General features: G+C 39.8%; 1 pseudogene; it reads left to right on the top strand.

The window, feature by feature from the left end:
* Positions 1-17,773: 17,773 nt before the first annotated feature.
* Positions 17,774-19,188, top strand: LOC147453033 (uncharacterized; annotated as a pseudogene).
* Positions 19,189-19,459: the final 271 nt, after the last annotated feature.

Below are 19,459 nucleotides of genomic sequence, written 5' to 3'. Positions count from 1 at the left end.
GGGTGCAGGCTACTACAGAGACATTGGTCAAGGTAGGTGATCTTGAAGAACCATTTTTTTCCTTAATTGACCATGGTTTTGAAATAAATATAATTTCAAAAAGTTTTTACAACAAATGTAAATGGACAATGGACACAGAACATGGTTAAATGGTCAGAGTGGCAAACAATCCATCAGGTGAATTGTATGCAGCATGTCCAAGTGTAAAGGTGACAATAGGTGATGTAAAGGTTGAACAAAACTTCTTTATATAGGACACATCTTCATATCATCTTATTCTTGGGCAGTCCTACATTGTGGGAGTTTGAATGGAAACAAAGGTAATAGATGATGGTTCAACTCATGCCAAGATACGAAGCAAAGATGGTAAACGTGTTGTTCAATTTCTCACAATTTGTGTAAACCATGAAAGAAATCATGACAACCTTAGAGATCATCCTCTTCCAAAGGTGAGCAACGAGTTTCATGATCATAGGGACATGATGGGTTTTGGCCAGGTACAATTGTAAAGCAAGATTGCAGATGTAAAGAGCATAAAATTCTTGCCTGATCTAAAAATGGGTAAAATTTTTCCTATGGGATCATTATGCTTTACAAAACTTGAAGATTTGTACAGATAGGCATTAAAGAGAGTGGGTTGCTAGAGCCTACTAAAAATGTTTTGGGTTTGTGTGAGAAAGTTTCTTTTGTGGATACTATGGGTGAGCTTGATGCAATAATGGAGTCTAGTTTGCATCTTTAGAATGAAGTTGTGGAAGTATGCTCTGTGGAAATGTATCAAGTCATAGAAGCCTTTAAACAAAACCAATGTTTCAAGCAAACAATTGGCCCAGAAGTCCATGTTCAAACTAATTACAAGAGTGTAGCAAAGAAGGTGAAACCAACAGCTTCACCTTTACCACCTAACAACAGGGAAAAGATTGAGCAGGATTCTTTGCAACCAAGTTTGAGGAATCCTTAAAAGATTGGGAACACCTTCACAAAGGAGTCTTTTCAAGAGTTGTAGATTGGTTGCGAGGAGTTCCTAACACAGGAGGAGACAAAGTGCTTTAACGAAATGCTTTCAAAGAATGGTAAGGCTTTTTCATTTGAGACACATGAGATAGGATGTGTCGATCCTTCTATTGTAGCTCCTATGGTAATGTCTACAATACCTCATGTGCATGGGAATTTGCGGCCTATTCCAGTTCCAAAGGCTCGTTTACGAAATCTAGTTGAGATATTGAATGATAAGATCAAAATGGGGATTTTGGATCCTTCTTGTGCTCGTGGTTCATAGTTTCAAAGAAGAATGGTGCTCTATGATTTCTCCAAGATATGAAACCAGTGAACAAGGTGACGATTAGAAATGTAGGTACAGGTCCAAAGGTGGATGAGTTTGCAGAGGAGTTTTCAAGGAGGGAAATCTACTAGATGGGGGACCTCTACTTAGGGTATGATCAATTTCATCTTGTAATTGAAAGCAGAGCCTTGACAACCATGAGAACACCTTTAGGCCTTGTAAGAATGTGTACCTTTCCGCAGAGAGCAACCAACTCGGTTGCACATATGATGAATGGGATGAATAAGGTCTTACGTGAATTTATTCCTCAAATCACAATGCCTTTCATTGATGATTTGGTTATTTTCTTTGAATTTTGGACTATTCCAAAATTCCTAGCATCCATCACATCTAGATCTTGTTGATCTTGCTTCTGAAAATGACTGATATCCTTGGGGATGTGGTCTAAAGAGGGTTCACTATGTATAAATTATGCACATCGCCTACGTTCAAGGACTATTTATAAAACTCCTTACTTGTGAATTTTTGACAAATAAAATACACCCTTTTCCTATTCAATTTGGAAATTTTTTTTCTAGTTCCATTTTAGGTACCCTTCTGTGTGTGAAAATGTGAGAAAAACTAAAATTTAATAACCCCTTTTGCTACACTCACATGATAGTCACATAATAATTAAATGACCCCCCCCCCGAGGTTTGATTCCACACACTTTGGTTCTAGCTCTCTCTTCTACAATAGATCGTAGACGTCTCTGAAACATTGGTTCTTGGGCTTCTCATACACACGCTGGAGTGTCATTATTTCCTCTTGTTTGGAGCCTTCTTCTTCGTGACCTTCGAAATCACTTGAGGTGGAACCTAAATTACGAGAGGTTGACCCGTACCTTCAACATTGGTGCAAGTATTATGATTCTAAAATAAGCTGATAAATGGATTTCTCCTCAAGTTGCTCCCTACGATCAATCATCATTTCCATTTCATATGGCGTCATAGCATTCCAGGTTTTGGTGTCAGCATCATACAAAGTATGCCTTCCCTTGGTAAGTCTAGCTCTAGCCAACTTGCAGGCTGCTGCGGTGTGGATCCAACCCTCTAGTAATCACTCATTTGCCTTGATGCGTGCTTTGATCAATAATACCTCAGCCGTTTCCCTAAACTATGTCTCCGATGTTGCTTTGTTTGCCAGCACCTTTTTCGGAATCTTGGAAGTTTCAACTGAATATTGAAGGACCTCATTATTACATCAAATCAATGTTTTGATTTGATTCCGCCACTGATTCATCATATCTCTAAAGAGATGGAGATTTTCCTTCAATTTTAACACAGTATTTTTTTGTTTGGTATCATTCAAAACATTTTTCCATGCTACCCAATCTAGTTTGTTGTGCTCATACCACTCTCTAAGGTGATTTAGTATATCAAGATACCTTTGTTGATAGTTGGTTCATTGTACTTGGGATATAGAGTAGGGTAAAACTTTGGCAATTTCTCATCTTTCATTAGTAATACATACAGTAGGATTGGGGAATCTAGAACAAATTCGATGAACTTTATTACTATCTGGTTATCTTGAAGCATCATCTTTTGAAGAATCCGAATCGGATGAACAAGAGTTTTCAGAGCCATCTCTTGATCCCTTAGGCTCATTTTGGTTTTGGATCCTTTGCTATTGTTGGCCTTGTTCTCCAACAAAATCTTTGCTTTTTGATCCAAAATCCATCTAGCAATCTACATTTTGACTAGAATGGTTTGTATTTCCACTATAATATCCTTCATACAGCTATATGTTGGTGGATCACCCAACAGTATTTACAATCGGAGTGCCAAACTATGAAGGTTCATAGTGGATGGTTGCCGTAGTTGAGAATTGACCACAATACCATCAATAGTAATCAAATATTTTGGTACTGCTCCAACAACTGAATGGTGTTAGGATGAAGGGTTAAGTGACAAGTATTTTGTTCATGATAACTTATCATTTTCCACTATTGTACCATTCATTTATCCCCCACATAGAGCACCTAGAATTTCTCTAAATCCGAATAAACATCCTCATCATGCAAGTATTTTTGTATCTGCATATAGCCTTCTGCTTACTTAGATGCTTGTTCAGACTCATACATCCATTAGAGTAATCCGAATTTGTGTTTGAATCTTGGGCGATAAGAATACTCTTGCCTTTCCTTATCCTCTGACCTCTTGAACAAATTATTGCCCCCTGGACTCATGCTGAGTTTGCTTCTAAGTTTGATTAGACCGGGTCTAATCTGCTTGATTCTAAGGCTGACCCTCAATTTGCCCGCTTGTTTCCTTGTCTCCTTCTGTATTTCCAGATTGTTGCCGAGAAATAGGTAGTGGAGGAGGGGGTTGTCCCCATCACCATTATCCCTATAATTTCTTGTGTCATGTCCATCCTCCTCCTGCTCCTCCTCTTCATCTTCAACATCCTCTTGGTTCTTTAAATGATCCATCAATGTGTGGGTGACTAATGTGGTAGTGTACTTGTTAGAATTTTAATTCAAATCAAACTTAATTGACCCTGTTGAGTTTTGTAAGTCTTCTAGATTCAATGTAAGATTACCTTTTGGATCAAAGATATCCACCAAGGACTCATAAACGTATTTATGCGTGATAGATTGCTTGAGCAACTTGAGAGCTCTTAGAGTAACTCTTTTTTGATTGAGTAGAACCTTAGTGCATTGTTTTCTTGAGAACTTCCTTCTTCCCTTCCTCCAAAACTGAGTTTTGGGTAGTCAGTTGATCCAACGTCTTTTGTTGAATGGTCATGATTTGTCTATCTTTCTCTTGCTCAATCTAATGATTGAGAATAAGATTGGCTTGTTTCAGCTCATCTCACCAATAGATGGTAAACACATAACCCTTAGTGATAGTGTCGTGATCATTCTAATATGTTTCATACATCAACATGGGAGTCTGGTAGGGCACCAAAAGTTTCTCGAAACTCTTTATAACCAGGTTGCCCACCATAGGCTTCTTTTGAATCCATTGAAGGAGGTCTAGTACTAGATGAAAAGCAGAGGTGCTAACTACTAGAGCCTTTTTTGAAGTACTGATTTGGGCTTGTTCCTTTCCTTTGTTCCCAGTAGTCTTTGGAGGTATACTAGGTTATCCAATAGCTTTTCCAGTTCAAGTGTCCTTGGTTTGATCAATTGCAAATTTTCTTCAAATGAGTCAACTCTATTGCTGGCTTCTGCTTAGCCTTGAATCGTGCCAGTAAATTTGTCATTTTCTATTTTTTGCCTTTGGCTATGATGTTCCTCCCTTCAACTGTTATCTTGTCCTTTTTGAATCAGTTGTGACTATAGCCAAGTCACCTGCCTGCCTCTCTTGTATCTCTTGTTCAGTGTTTTGAGTCTCTTGAGTTCCATCCACTTTGGATTTTATCCAAGTGGTGGTAGTATTGACATGAAGTGGAATATAAGTGGCCTAATATAAAACTTTCCATGTATACCATGATTTAAATAGATTTTGAGCTTTGAACTTGGCAATTTGCTGCATGAGACTATCATGCAGGAAATTGTTGAGGCTACTTTCAGCTTTTGGATTTTTGATCCTTGCTACAAGTATGTTGAAAAGCATTTTTGAAACATATGTCGGATTTTTTTTAGACGCATAGCCTCTACCACAAATCTATATGCAGGTTTGTATTCTAGTTCTGTCATTGGGATACCTTGCCCTCCAATCTTGTGTTTCTTCTTTGTCAGACTATTTTCTTTTAGAAATATGCCCGCTTCTTCAACTGAGCATGGTTGTACCTTTTTTGAAAATGGTAAATGCAAAACATGAACTAGTGTTGTTGGTGTTTCATGTAATGATCTTCCATCGATCTCAACTACACCAGTGTCCGGGTTGAATGTATCCATGCCTTGTTGGATAATCCCTGCATCAAAGTTGATTCTGGTGTCTTCAATCACCACCTCCATGTCACATAGCCTAAGTAACATCCTCTCATTCACTTGAAATATATACTTCCCTATCTTATGGTGTGGCACAAAACATTCTTGTTTGACTAGATTATAACAACTCTTCAAGCTCTACAATTTTAGCATCGATTGCCTCTTGCATGGCCTATGACATCAACTGCTTGTTCTTGCCCATATTTTAACCCTGCAAATTACCCTATGTAGAGAAGAAAAACTTAGTGTATGATGACAACAAGACAAAACAAAGGCACTTAGGGGTTGTGTAGCGATCAATGTAGACATTGAAGGGGATGTCGATGCACGCACAATGAGCGATATCGAAAATGTTGACACAAACAAAGGTATAGGGAGCTCTACAAGAAAAGGTGGAATTCATGTGAGACACGAAGGGACTAAAGCTAGATCGTGCACTTATCACATGGTTATTCTAATTTGATCCATGAATGCATAGCCTTGAAGTTCTACCCACCATTTTTGACATGGCAAGCATGCATTGGTTAGTCATTGTCATGATTACTAGCGATATTCACAAAAGGGTTTAATCATTAATGACCTATCAATTACCATTATGGACTTTAGACTCCTTTGATTCCTCCTTGATCTAACCTTAAGTTCCAATCATCCCCAACAGCTCAACTGGTTTCTAGCTTTCCTCTACGCCCAATACTTCTGGTCTGATATTGAATAAGTCTAGAGGTTTCTCATCTAATTCTAAATTGACCATGTGGTGGGATGTTAGTTATGAGGTTCGTTTGATCAGGAATTGTATCGCTTGATTTTAGCTCCATTATAGACCCTTGACAACATTAAACGTGCTAAATCCTTAAGCATGATTGTGCCATTTGAGAAGAACCAATCAAATTCATATGGACTTGACCATGCAACCTAGATTAGGCTTATATGGGCCTAGCTTTTGAGCAATCATGTATGCCCACAGTGTTTTCTGAAGCTTGTCGCCCCAACGATGAGGCTCCTTGTAAAAAATCTTTGTTAGTATGGTCTTGATCGTCTTATTTTTTATTTTTCCTTGTCCATTGCATTTAAGATTACATTGTCAAATTTTTATGCTTGATTGAGAAGATTTTATTTAGTATCTGAATTGTCTTGTTGATGAAATGGGTCCCCTGATATGAAATGATCTGAATTGGATAGTCAAACTTGCATATAAAATGCTCATACAAAAAACATGTTGTTGACTTTGCAATGTTGTTAGGTAATGCTTTAGCCTCGACCCACTTACTGACATACCATGTTGCCATTACAATGTATTTGTCCTTCCTAGGAGTGACTTTCTTGAATGGATCCATGAATTCAAATCCCCATTTCATAAATATCCCTAACGGTTGTATCGGGCTCAGAGATGTGATGTTGCGGCTGTTGTTTAAGATATCCCATTCTCTGACAAATATCACAAGTCTTACAAAAGGTCCTAAAATCATCCATCATACTTTGCTACCATAACCCTCTATAGAATCTTCTTATAGGTGATATCGGGGGAAAAATGACCTCCTAAACTCCCACTGTGAGCTTCTCTAATAACTGTCAATTTCCCTTGCATAGGCACACACTTTTGAAGTACCCCATCAATGCCTAGTTTGTACAATGCACCTCCAATGATGGTAAACTTCATACTCTTGAGTATCAATGCCTTCTTATTTACCTAGGACCTAGCCTCTAGAATTTCCCCAAACTGAAGAAAATTCTCTACTGAATCATCTCACATCGATGCGTCTGAGATGCCTTTTGTCCTTCTCGATAGAAAATTAGTAACTTAGTGAGTCTTGCATGGCTTATGAAAAATCATTAACTCAAAATCCACCAAAACATCATCCATCCAATTAGTCTTCTCTGAATAATCATGTAACAAAATCAGGCTAATAAAATTGATTGTAGCAGAATTAAAATGGCAATAGTGAGCATTTCATTAAGAGAATTCCTAATGAAGGTAGAAATGAAGTGCTTGATCAAAGATAGCAATGTAAACATTACACCTAGCTAGCTTGGCATGAAAAATACTTGGAAAAGAGAGTGAATTAGAGAAATTGACAACAGTTGAGGACCGGATTTACTTGGAGACGGCCCCCCCTCCAAAAGGATTTTGTGTTATATATTCTCCCATAACGAAAGACTTGGTACAACACATTCTTTGTGTTCCTTGAGACCTTGTTGGTTCCATGAACATGGAAAGATTCATGCACCAATATTATGCCCAAAACAACAATTAAAATTACTTGCAATAGCATAAACTTGTTTGCGGCCTCAATCCCAAGCCTCAAACTCCTTCAAAGGTGAAGAGAGCTGGCACGGAGTGAGGAAAATGAAGAGGAAGGAGATGTAACATATGAGAAAAAAGTATTATCCTCACATAGTAATGGGGATTTGAGTAGATGATGAGCATTCTTTGAAGCTTGACTCTTGCTTGGATTTGCATTCCATAGCCAAGAGGTATTGGTGTAGGCTCTCTACTTATCAAGCTTGAAGAATATCATTTATTGCTTAGCACATAATGAGAGGATGTGTGTGTGTGTGTGTGTGTGGGCTTGTGGGTTGCAAGAGGAAGAGAGAGAGAGAGAGATCAATCGACCCTTCTTAATTACGCTAGATCAATGCCCATTGGTCCTTGGGGCTAACCAATGGAAGGCCTAGGTCAAATCAAGCAAGGGGTGTAGCATTTAGACAAGTGTCCTTCTTTTCCCCTTTGAGAGAGAGCTTGATTTATTAAATAATTGATTCTCAAATCTTATTGGCTCTCTAGGTCAACTAACCAATAGAAAATCAATCTTGCACAAGGCTGCTCAAGACCCCTTGGTAGGTTGTCCAATAGAAATAAAGAAGGTTCTAATTCTTAGTGGTCTTTTTTAGGGGATTTTTCATAAATTTTAAGCTTAACTTAATTAAGCTTAGTTCTCATTGGACCTTTCCATAAGGCATTCAATAGCATTTCTTCTGAATTGGGGGGTAACTTGGCCAGGATCCAGTGCTGAGCTCAAGAATACCCCGCTATCAATGCACTGTAAGAGATGACATTCTGGACAAGATGCTCCTTGAGAACTTATTACTCTATTGAGTGTGCTATATTATAGAACTTGGTTGAAACCCAAAAACATCGGATGGCACACCGATCGAGGAAACTAATCTGGCATGGAACTGGCCCCTGGTGCAACTTCAACCAGTGATAACTTGGCAACCAGAAATCTGATTACCAATGTGAAAAGATTGACAAGCTCCACAAGTAATCACTTCAGGCCCATGTACTTACTTCAAGCTTGAGACTTCACTTGCAGATACCCAATCCGGTACAGAATCGACACTTGTTTTCCCACGCAGTGCTGTTAACAATACCAATAATTGAATTACTTGCTGATTAAGAAGTTTATGCTGCTTTACAAAGGGTTTAAGCCCAATTAGATTAGTAATCATTGTATTGAGCATCTCTTAATGAAGTTAAACACCCGATGTTGATGATGAAGCTCCTCTCCTCTTTTGTCGCAAAGAAGAGCCCCTATCTGGCTTTGTGAGCTCTCAAAGCTCTCTCTATCTCTTTCTTTTTTCTTGTTCTCATCTTCGTCAATTGCCAAACAAGATCTCTCTCCAAATCTCTCTTCCCTGTGATTGATTGCTTGATTTCGTCCTCCTCCTCTTGCCCAAAAGAGCTCTGTCCAACTCTCTCTTGATTTCTTTGTTTCTCGCCAAAAAATTGTTCATTGTGATAGCTCTCATTGAGCTCCCCTTGTTCCTTCTCAAAAAAAAAATCCTTTAGGGAGTGGGTCACCCCCTATATTGGGTCCAAATTTTCTATATTCTAATTTTCTCTACATGTGAAGCCTTGTCTAGTTTCAGCATTGTCTTCAGGTCCAATATTTTGTGTGAATTCTCCCTTATATGTGGTACCAATGGTGCTGTCGATGCCTCTGACTTGCCCCTCAAAAATGTCATTGGCCTATGTCCATGGGAGCTGACCCTCATGGGTTGCCACATCAACACGTCATTTGTCACCAACAGCCGGAAAAATTCACCATCAACCACCCAACAGCCGCCTACGCAATGCCCAACGAACATCCCCCATGGCCTACGAGCTCCAAGGAGTTCCTTTCTGTCCCTCTTGCTGGAAATGAGAGTGGGCTCGCCCCACTATATAAATATACATGCTCAGTCTTGTTGGACTTTGCATGTGGGTTATTTAGCACTGCCATGTGGAAGCTGTATGGCCCCTCCCATGCTCTTAAGGCCTCACAAATTCACCAGTCACTTGAAAAAAACTTCACTAAAAAATGTTTTGTTCTCTTGCTTCACCCCCTTGCCATTCAGTGCACAAGCATTTAATCCACCCCAAACTTAGTATATTTGACTCCGACGTCACCAGTCCTCCCTGCACTTGAACCTCCGCATGGCCTTGAACTTGGCAAAAAAGAACCCAGATTTCTCCCCATTAATCATCGTTGTCAACTTCCAACTGCTATAACTTGCCAGTCCGGACTCCATTTGATGCACTATAACTTTCGGCTAGCTTCATACATCATCCACTACCTATGTAAATAATGATGGGATTCATTTTAAAAAAAATGGATGGCACATCAACCGAGGCAACCAATTTGACACGGAATTGGCCCCCGGTGCAACTTCAACTTGCAATAACTTGGCAACCAAAACTCCGATTGCCGATCTAAAAAGATTGACGCACTCCACAAAGTAAGCACTTTAGGACCATGCATTTAATTCAACCTTGATGCTTCACCAACCTATGCCTAATATGGTACAGATCTGCAATCGGTCCAGCTTCAAACTACCATAACTTCCTCACTATAGCTCCAATCGATGAGCCGTAAAGACGGGCCTATAGAGCACTTTGAGTATTGCAGTTCTAATCCATAGACTTCCAATTTTTGAAGATTTAAACATCACCACTTTTTAGCATTAAACAAGACAATATTTGTCCCTTTGAAGCCGCATCTGGCGTACATTTAGCATTAAGCTATCTTGTTATCAAGCCTTTATCATCACTTAAAAAACATATAAGCTTCAACTAACACTGATTTGGATCCTTTCATTATTTTTTCCATCATGGAAGTGGAGTTGCACGACACCGTGACCTGCTTTTGATCTATAGTCCTTCTTATCTTGGTCTCCCATTGAGCTAAATTTTACTCTCATCAGGATTGAATTCAGTGAGCTGATCAAGGTATTTCCATCTTTGTATCTCAACCTACTCTTTGTCCATTAAGATAGCATTAACATCAATCTCTACAATGGGAAAAATATTCTTAGATGTAAGCATACACTTGAACTTCTTTGTTTTATATTTTTTTCATAGTTCCTCCGGTCTCATGGCCTTTTTCTGGATTCTATCATTATCAATCTTTACTTGAGTACACCTATTAGGCCCTTGGATAGTCAATGTTTGACTTGCATAATCGTGTATGGCTCCAAGTACTTCTGAGTGAAGGTCTACCTAATAGCATCCCGTATGCGCCCTTGACACCCATACTAGAAAGTTATTTTTAACCTTTTCTTTTCCCACATTGATTTGCATATTCTTTATTAGACTAGTAGCTTGAATCACTCTTTGAATAACCATTCATATCCTGAAAGGTGTGGGTTTGAGATCTTACAATGCCACCCAGTTGTCCTCCTGTATCTAGTGGTTGGTTGACTCTTCAATGAGGATTCAGATTTCTCTCTAGCATTTTTCATCTCCAAGTTAGTGTTCCCAGCTCCGGCCCAGTCGCCTCACTTCCTCAGCCAGGCTCTCTACAAGTGCTGCTATTATCTCAGCCAACCCATTTTTGACCTTTTCCTCATTAGAAACTCTAAGGGGCTTATCCTCCTAAGCCATTAAAGATTGTGGTGGAAACCTTTGGATGGTCTTGGTCTCCAAGCACTCAGGCTACTCTAGCATATTCTTCGCCAAATTTTGTGTAATCTTCACTGCCAGAGTCCTTTGCTACTAGCATTCATCACCCACCTTCGCCTTCCAAATAGTTTTGTTATACTCCCATACCTTATACTCTTTGGTTTGGTTCACTTCCTTTTTAAGACTTGTGTGGTAGGTCCTCGATCACCACTCCTCTGCTTTTGGTGGTAACACAAACTACGGCTGGCTTTGGTTCATCTCCTTTTGGTTTCACATTATCAGGCCACTGCGTTGCAAAATTACTATATTTTTTATAGATGTAACAATTGAAGTTTCTCTTCCCAAAATCAGTCCTACCTCACCTTTAGCCATTACTCCTTGATATCTGTCTCTACCAAGTCTGGCACTTGTACTAGCCTCATTCTCCTTGGAGCCAAATGCTCCGTCTGTCTTCACCTCTATATTTGTCAATGAAATCATGGACATATCTTTTTCCTTTTTCAAGTGATGGATTTTGATCTTGCAAATATTCTAGACATATCCAAACACCTTACAATATGTACACTGAGTACATTCATCAGACCTGTTATCCTTAGATTGACACTTTGGCCACCAGGTCTCCAATTTCCCAATTGAGGGTCTGGTCTTGGACACTTCATCTGTTTGCTTTGACATTTCCTCAAGATTCCTTATGGATGACCCTTTCTTTTTTCCTTTAACCTGATCATCTAAGTCATTGTCAAATGAATTGGAATTGGGACTCTATTCAGACTCCTTGGTTGATGTTCCTTTGTCACTAGGATTCCGTCTTCCCTTATGACCACCCCTTTATTTCTTAGCTTGTTGCTTGATCAATGTTCTCTAGACCTGATCATTAAAATTTTTACTTGGTGCTAGAATCTCATATTCCCAAAGTGAGAAACCATGCCCACATTCTCTTTTTTGATGGAGGCTCATGTAGTTGTCTTTTCAATACTTTGATCTTTTTTACATAGCTTTGAACTGAAAGTTTCCCTTGGTTGATCCTATCCAACTCATAGAGGATGTGCTCATCACCCCTATTATCAAAATATTCTAGTTAAATTACTTTGAGCAACTTTCTGTAAGTCTAAGTTGGCATGCCTGGTAATGGTTATACCATTTTCTTGTTGCATCCTTCATTCTCCCTAGTCATCTTTGTCGATATCCTCAGCATACTGCTCAAACGCCTGAATATGCACGTTGGGATCATTCTTTTTGCCCCCTTTGAATACTAGAAAAGATATTTTCAAATCAATGGAGCACTCATGGTGTCTAGATCTATCCTTCAAAGCTGACTTTCTATCTCTTTCAGCCTAGTGCTTACTGTAATGATTTGTGTCTATATCCTATTTGTCATTATCACCGATTTCAATAACAATGTTTGGATCAAGCTTCTTTCCCAACTTCCTAAGTGTTTATCTATGACTTTCTTTGTTGCCTTCACTATCCTCAGTCTAATTTTGTGGCCCTTACTCTTATCCTTCTTCTGAGAGTGAGAGCGCCTCTCTACTCATTCTGAATGATTTTGCCTGGACTGAGCCACATGCTAGGAATCCCTAAGCTTCTCAACTTATTTATGGTCCAAGTGTGCATCCGTCTCATTTACAAGCTCAATGTCATGACTCGTTTGGTTTGGTACTAACACGATCCTGCTCTTCCATGAATCTTGTGGTTGGTCCTCTTCCACATCCTACTCTTCTAGGTGGCATGGCTAAACTACAGCTAACTCCAAACCCCAAGTAGGAGATAGATACTTTATCAAGAGCTATTCATCTCACCACCATGATCACCAAAATGGTATGAGCTAGTCACTTTTGTTAGCTATTCTAGGTTGGAGGGTTAGAGGTAGTGAGATCAGATCAAACAACTAGACTTTAGAGGGCATACGATCAAAAAAAGACTAAATTGGAAAGAGAAGACAAGAGACTAGAATATGTTTAGATATTAAATGTATATAACTAGAATCAGGTGCAACCACAAGAGCCAAATAGTGCTCAAAGCAAATGCTAACTGAGTACAAAGAGTAGGACTTTAGAATGACTAGCCTGCAAAATGAAGTAATGGGCCCTATTTATAGGTACCCAACTGGGCCTTTGATTGGTTGTGCGTTGTACAGTTACTGTGGTAAGTGTTTCTGGTAACTACTAGTTCCTACCAACTATGTTGGAACCTAACTAGAGTATGTTCCCACTATCTACATGGTGGAGCTTGGTGGCGGGCTAACATCATGAGCATTGACATGCTCGAGTTATATCTAGATGGTGTCCAATAGTGTTGTAGGTGTGGCGAGCTGTCAAAGATGGCCTATTAAGTTTTTGTAAATTTAAAAAAATGATCAATTTTCTGTTTATAATCAGTATCCAATTCTTTAATATGCTAGATTCTAAGCTTTTGAGATTTGGAGAACATTGTTGTCCATGCTCAGTTGGTCTTTTAAGTTGAGATTTTGTGGGCTTATCCTTCAAATTCACATGACACCCACTAACAAACCTTATGTGACAAGTTTGTTCAAGTAGGTTGAATGGTGCTACTCAATCGACTGCAAATAGTGCTCACTATAGGGCATAAATTGGGAAACTTAAAAGTGAATTGATCAAATTGGTGATGCAGGTGGCTTCCCCCTGAGCAAGGGAGGGTTTTTTCCTTTGATCACAAATCAAGAGAAACAGCATGTCGTGTGGTTTTCTTGTAGCAACTCAATCAAGTTGTTGGAGGAAATTCTCCTTACAAAGCAGGAGAACATTTTGAAAGTAGAATGGCATAAGTCAAGCTGAGGGAACAAATAGGCAGAAACCAACGATGCTACTAGTGGCTCTTGGGATTAAAAAAAGTTATTCATTCGCTTAATCTATCTCATCGTGGGTAGTGGCCACACGGAATAGATGGATTGAATTAAGAAAGTATGATTAGAGAGAAAAACCACTTTATCTAGTAAAGGGATAAAAATGCCTAAATATATACATCCATTGGCTTTGATACCACATGTAGAGATTATAGTGGATAAATCAATAAATCATTCATGGTGTGTGTGTGCGCGCGCACACACATAAAATGGATTAGAGAGAGTAGCATAATGTAAACATCTTGAAAATTAAGCTTGGAATGAGTGAATACAAGGCTGAATTTATAGCCTCTTTCGGTGGTTATGTCATGGGGTATGCCATCTGGGATTACATCATCATGTAGCTCATCTATCCTATTTGTAAAGTTTCACATGGACAGTCAAATGGTTTACACGACATGGACATCTAGTAGACTATGGGATTTTCCCATAGGTTTGTGTCAGGAGAGAGGAAATTGTACCCATGGCTAGGGTTACTATTGGAAATAGGGTTACAGCAAAACCCATGCAGCTTGGAGAAGATGAAAGAAGCTCATGGCACACAATAGAGACTAGTATTACTTAGTGTGCAATGGAAAGATAAGTTATCCCTAGATGCATCGATTATCTTCATGACATGCTTAGGTCAAGTTCACACTACCTTTGCACACCCCCTTATTTCTTAGTTGGATGAATGAAGGGACACACTCTTTATTCAACCATTTAGATTCCATATTCTCCACCTGCTAGCAATTTGAGGTGGCCTATTAACTCATGTCCAACTACATTCATGATTGTTTCAGGCTAGTTAGCCCACCCATGGGTTGGATTCTCCCCAATCAATGTGAGAGTCTCTATAATACACAACACAAAGTGAAGGCAAGCCAATTGTTCATTGTGTAGTTCCAAAGTGAAGAACATTCTCCACATTTTGTATAGTCTCCTAAACACAACATTAAAATCTAGCTGACATTTACATTTGTGGGTGGTTGAAACTTGACACATTTTGCAAGTGTGCAAGGCATTGGGATCACAATATATAATTGCAATGAACGAAATGCAAAAAAATTGTCTCTAACACTCTTTTCAAGTATGAGTAGTTACAACGGAGCCCCATTCAGATTTAAAGCTAGTAAAGCACAACAACTTCTATGGATACACACCCAGAAAATCATACCCTTGTTTTGAAAATTTTGGAAAATGTTTAGGGAATATTGAAAGTTTAGGTTAAATTTTAAATGTGTTTGGCAAAGTTTTGAGATTTCTAGGTTTCCCTCTATTTCTACCATGCCTCCCCCACCCCCAACCTACGATAGATGTCAGGAAATCAGTGGCGGTTACCCCTTTTGTATACACTTATGGTACCTCTATTTAAAACCCCCATACCTTACACTCACACTCAGGGGGTGCACCCTGAAATCATGTTAATGTACTGTGTGAGTTCAACAAAAGAGGTCTTTTAATGCAAAATTTTAGGAAATTTACTAGAAATCCATTAAAATATGGGGTTTTAATATTCGATTTTGGAAAACATTCCTAGAATAAGGGGTCATTTTACTCATTCAAACATGTTAAAAATTGGGTCTTTTAAGTGTCGTTCCTTAAAAAGGGCTTGGACTTTTTTTTTTATAGAGTTGAGCTTCAATGATGAACAATCTATGTGGGGCCAACTAGCCTTGGTGTAGACATCCTCAATAATGAATTCAAAATGAAAGATTGAATTATTTGTACCCAACACTTAGATCCTTGAAAATTTTGAAGGAAGCCAACAAAAGAGTAGATCTTGTCTATCCTAGCTACTCCATGACAATCCCCACTCTGCTTATTGGTCCAAGCAAAACTTGTATCTTTTGAGATGTCCATCAAGATGTGTTCTTTGAGATCTTGTCCAGAGATGACTCTACCCATGTTCCTCCATGTCTCTTTTATGTCGATAATAACCATATTAAAATCACTTGCAATAACCAAAAACTGAGGCAACAAGTTAAGAGATTGCTAGTACAAAGCCCTGGTAGAGCCAGGATTGAAAGCATATTATGGAAACAATGTACAATTGTAAGGAGCTGAGAGAGTGAGAAAAATCCAATAGTGCATAGAGACTCCATGAACATTTGAAACGAAGCAGACTAGGCTAGCAAATATAAAATGAATTAAGAGATCTTAATAGCCAAGAGGTTTTTTTGGAGAGGTATAGATGCTATCAAGAAAGTTCCAAAAGTTGCTTGCAGTACGTGTCCTTCCTAAAGAAGCTGATGGATTGGGTATTCTAGACATTGAACACATTGCCATCAAAATGGGAACTATGTAAGAGCTCAGAGCAACAAGTTTAGAGGATTACCAAGTTTAGATGATAATTATGCCTTTCCTTACTTCTAAAGAGAGATCTTTTTTCTTTCTCTAGTATAGAGTCTAGGTCCTAGCATAGCTTTAGGCCAAGGGATGTTCTTCATTTGGTTTGGCATGTTTTTCGATAATGGTTACCGTATATATGTGCTAGTGATGTGGGTGAACGCACTTAGGACCATCGGGGCATTTTTGCCTCACTAGGAGGTTTTTTTCCTCATGCATTGTATATATATACATATCACTCTAGGGCTAACATATCTTTCTATTGCACACTAAGTAATAACACTCACTGTTGTGTTCCTTGAGCTTTCTTCCTTTTCTCCAAGTTGTGTGTATTTTCGTGCAACCCTATTTTCAACAATTGGTATCAGAGTAGGTTCCATCCTGTCGAGAATAGTCGCCAGCATACGCCTACTCACTTTCTCCGACTTTAGTGAGTTTTGGTGAGCGTTAGCTCAGATTTTTCTGTTGGGCTCATTTTGGCCTCCCTTTCCACACTGCAAGCAGTGTTGCACAGGCGATTTCATCATTTTGTGCAAAAATTTTGTCAGCACCATTTTTTGTATGACAGGTCCCTTATAGTCTTCTTTGAGTTGTGTTATATAGCACACATCAGTCCTGCTTAGTTTCTCCTCTTTTTGGGTATTTTCACATTAGGTGAAGGCATTCACCATGGCTGACAACAACACAGATGTGTTCAAGATGTTTGTTGCTTGGATGGGGATAGTTACCCAATGTGGGCTTACATAATGCAACATGTTCTTGTGTCAAAGGGTGTTTGGAGTCTTGTGCAGGGCATTGATGTACGCCCTGGTTCTCTGGACACAGGCGATGGAGAGGATGTTGCAGGTTTTGGTGGCAGAGTTGCTGTTGCTCGAGCTGTTTTGCCTACGGCTCAAAAGGCTCCTTAAGATGTAAGAGATGTGCAGTATCATGCATTGATTGCATTATCTGTGAATCTCACTATTAGTCCTCACATTTTTTTAGCTAATCTGCAAAACAAGCTTGGGATATTATGGCCGGTCTTTATGCAAGTAGCAATGAGGCTAAAATTGCATCGTTGCGTAAAGAGATGGAGTCAAATATATGCATGAGGAAGATGAAATGTACACTTTCCTTGCTGGTATCAAGGAATAATGAGCAACTTATTTCTACACATGAAGTCTTTTCCGACAGTTCCCTTGTGCAAAATGTTCTTTGTATGTGTCCCCAAAGCGCACATGTCTGCATTGTACACTAGGAGTGCCGGGCGTGCCTTCACGTGTCTTCATGTGGGAACACTACCTTAGTAGGAGGAGAACTCAAAGGGTATAATATGAAGGGTCATCGGGGATATGGAAAGTCACATGTATTCTTATTTAAAGAAGGTGTTCTTTAGTACACTGTATCGGGGCTTTTTCATAATCTAGTTATCATGGAATCTAATGTCTTCCTCTTTCTTATTCTCTCTCTAATGCTGTACTTCTCTCTCGCTCTCTACATTTCTGTGAGCACAGTCTTTTAAGAGGTGTTTCTATCCTCTTAACACTTGGAGACCACGTACATTCGAATATCCTTCCTTTGGTGAGAAACCATCTCTGTGTTCTGGAGCAAGAAGGTGTATGCGCTCTTTCTATTCTATAATAAGGTCTGCTCCAATGAAAGTGCCGGTGTGAGGAGCCCAGGAGAAACAAATCGTTCCAGGCTGTTTCAAAGGTGCATGAAAGTCAAAGGCGATAGGAGAAGCATGCGGGTGTTGCTGCATTGCGGACTCCCCTTTCCTGATGAAGGAGGTGCAAAAGGACGGCATTGGCTAGTCGGGATCGATCGAGGTGAGGGCGAGGTTGAGGAAGTGTTGCTAGTGGGTGGAGAGGGCCAAGTTCCAGAGATGGATGCGTTGGAGAACATGGTTGAGGAGGACGAGGAAGGTGACGGTGACGATGAAGTGTTTGCGGTGGCCGTGGGTGGAAAAAATTTTCATCGTCTCCATCAAGTTGTACTCATAGTGGTTCTGCACAATCTCCAAGTTTGACAGCAGGCCACTCTTCTTGAGGCATTTGGAAATCAGGCGTGCGTACTCCCTCCTGAAGAACAAGAACTCCACCAGCCCCCAGCTTCGTCACCTGCTCCCCCAAGTAGTTGACGTCTATCTGCGCGCTCGGGAGCAACATTGTCCTCGCCTTTGGGATCCCTACTGGCATCCAGATTACAATCCGAGAGTAAGGCATTTATCAAATAATGAGCCTCCCTGGTGGCGGGTCGCCCATCCATCTCACGCCTGCAGCTCTTTCTCCCTCAGCCGCATCCTCATTGGGCTTCTCTGATTATTTATATTGTGATGATGATGGTGATCGGGCGATCTCGTCTTCATGGGTGGGTGTGGCTGCTTATGTGGTGCCAGATCAACAGGATAAATCATCAAAATAATCCATACTTACCTTTTCACACAAATAGTTAACTATTAAGCAGGGATTCACACAGTTCTCATGTCGCATGTCGATGGAAATCTGTGCATTGATGCGGCAATCTGGGCAACAAGTTTGCGAATCCAAGTTTGCGGTGGAGATTTCGCTTTGAGTTAGGGTTGTGGCGTAGATGGAGATGATCAGTCTAGGAGCAAAGAGCCAAAGTGCTAGTGTGTGGCCTCGATGATCATACTTGCATCACACTTCTTGACTTTCATGAGAACCAATCAAGGGATGCGCTTGAGGGTTCGCACGGTCCACCGTGCGTGCCAAGTGTATGTGCCCCCAAACCGCACATGTCTGCATTGTACACTGGGAGTGTCGGGCGTGCCTTCACATGTCTTCATGTGGGAACACTACCTTAGTAGCAGGAGAACTCAATGGGTATAATCTAAAGGTTCATCAGGGATATGGAAAGTCACATGTATTCTTATTTAAATAAGGTGTTCCTTTGTACGCTGTATCGGGGCTTTCTCATAATTTAGTAATCATGGAATCTGATGTCTTATGTGCCCCCAAACCGCATATGTTTGCATTGTACACTGGGAGTGTCGGGCATGCCTTCATGTGTCTTCATGTGGGAACACTACCTTAGTAGGAAGAGAACTCAAAGGGTATAATCTGAAGGGTCATCAGGGATATGGAAAGTCAAATGTATTCTTATTTAAAGAAGGTGTTCCTTTGTACGCTGTATCGGGGCTTTCTCATAATTCAGTTATCATGGAATCTGATGTCTTCCTTTTTCTTATTC

The sequence above is a fragment of the Adiantum capillus-veneris genome, chromosome 8 (genome assembly GCF_014529385.1).
Source record: "Adiantum capillus-veneris isolate H3 chromosome 8, ASM1452938v2, whole genome shotgun sequence".
NCBI classification, from domain to species: domain Eukaryota; kingdom Viridiplantae; phylum Streptophyta; class Polypodiopsida; order Polypodiales; family Pteridaceae; genus Adiantum; species Adiantum capillus-veneris.
The sequence above is the reverse complement of the archived record's forward strand: the minus strand, read 5'-3'. Positions and strand labels throughout refer to the sequence as shown.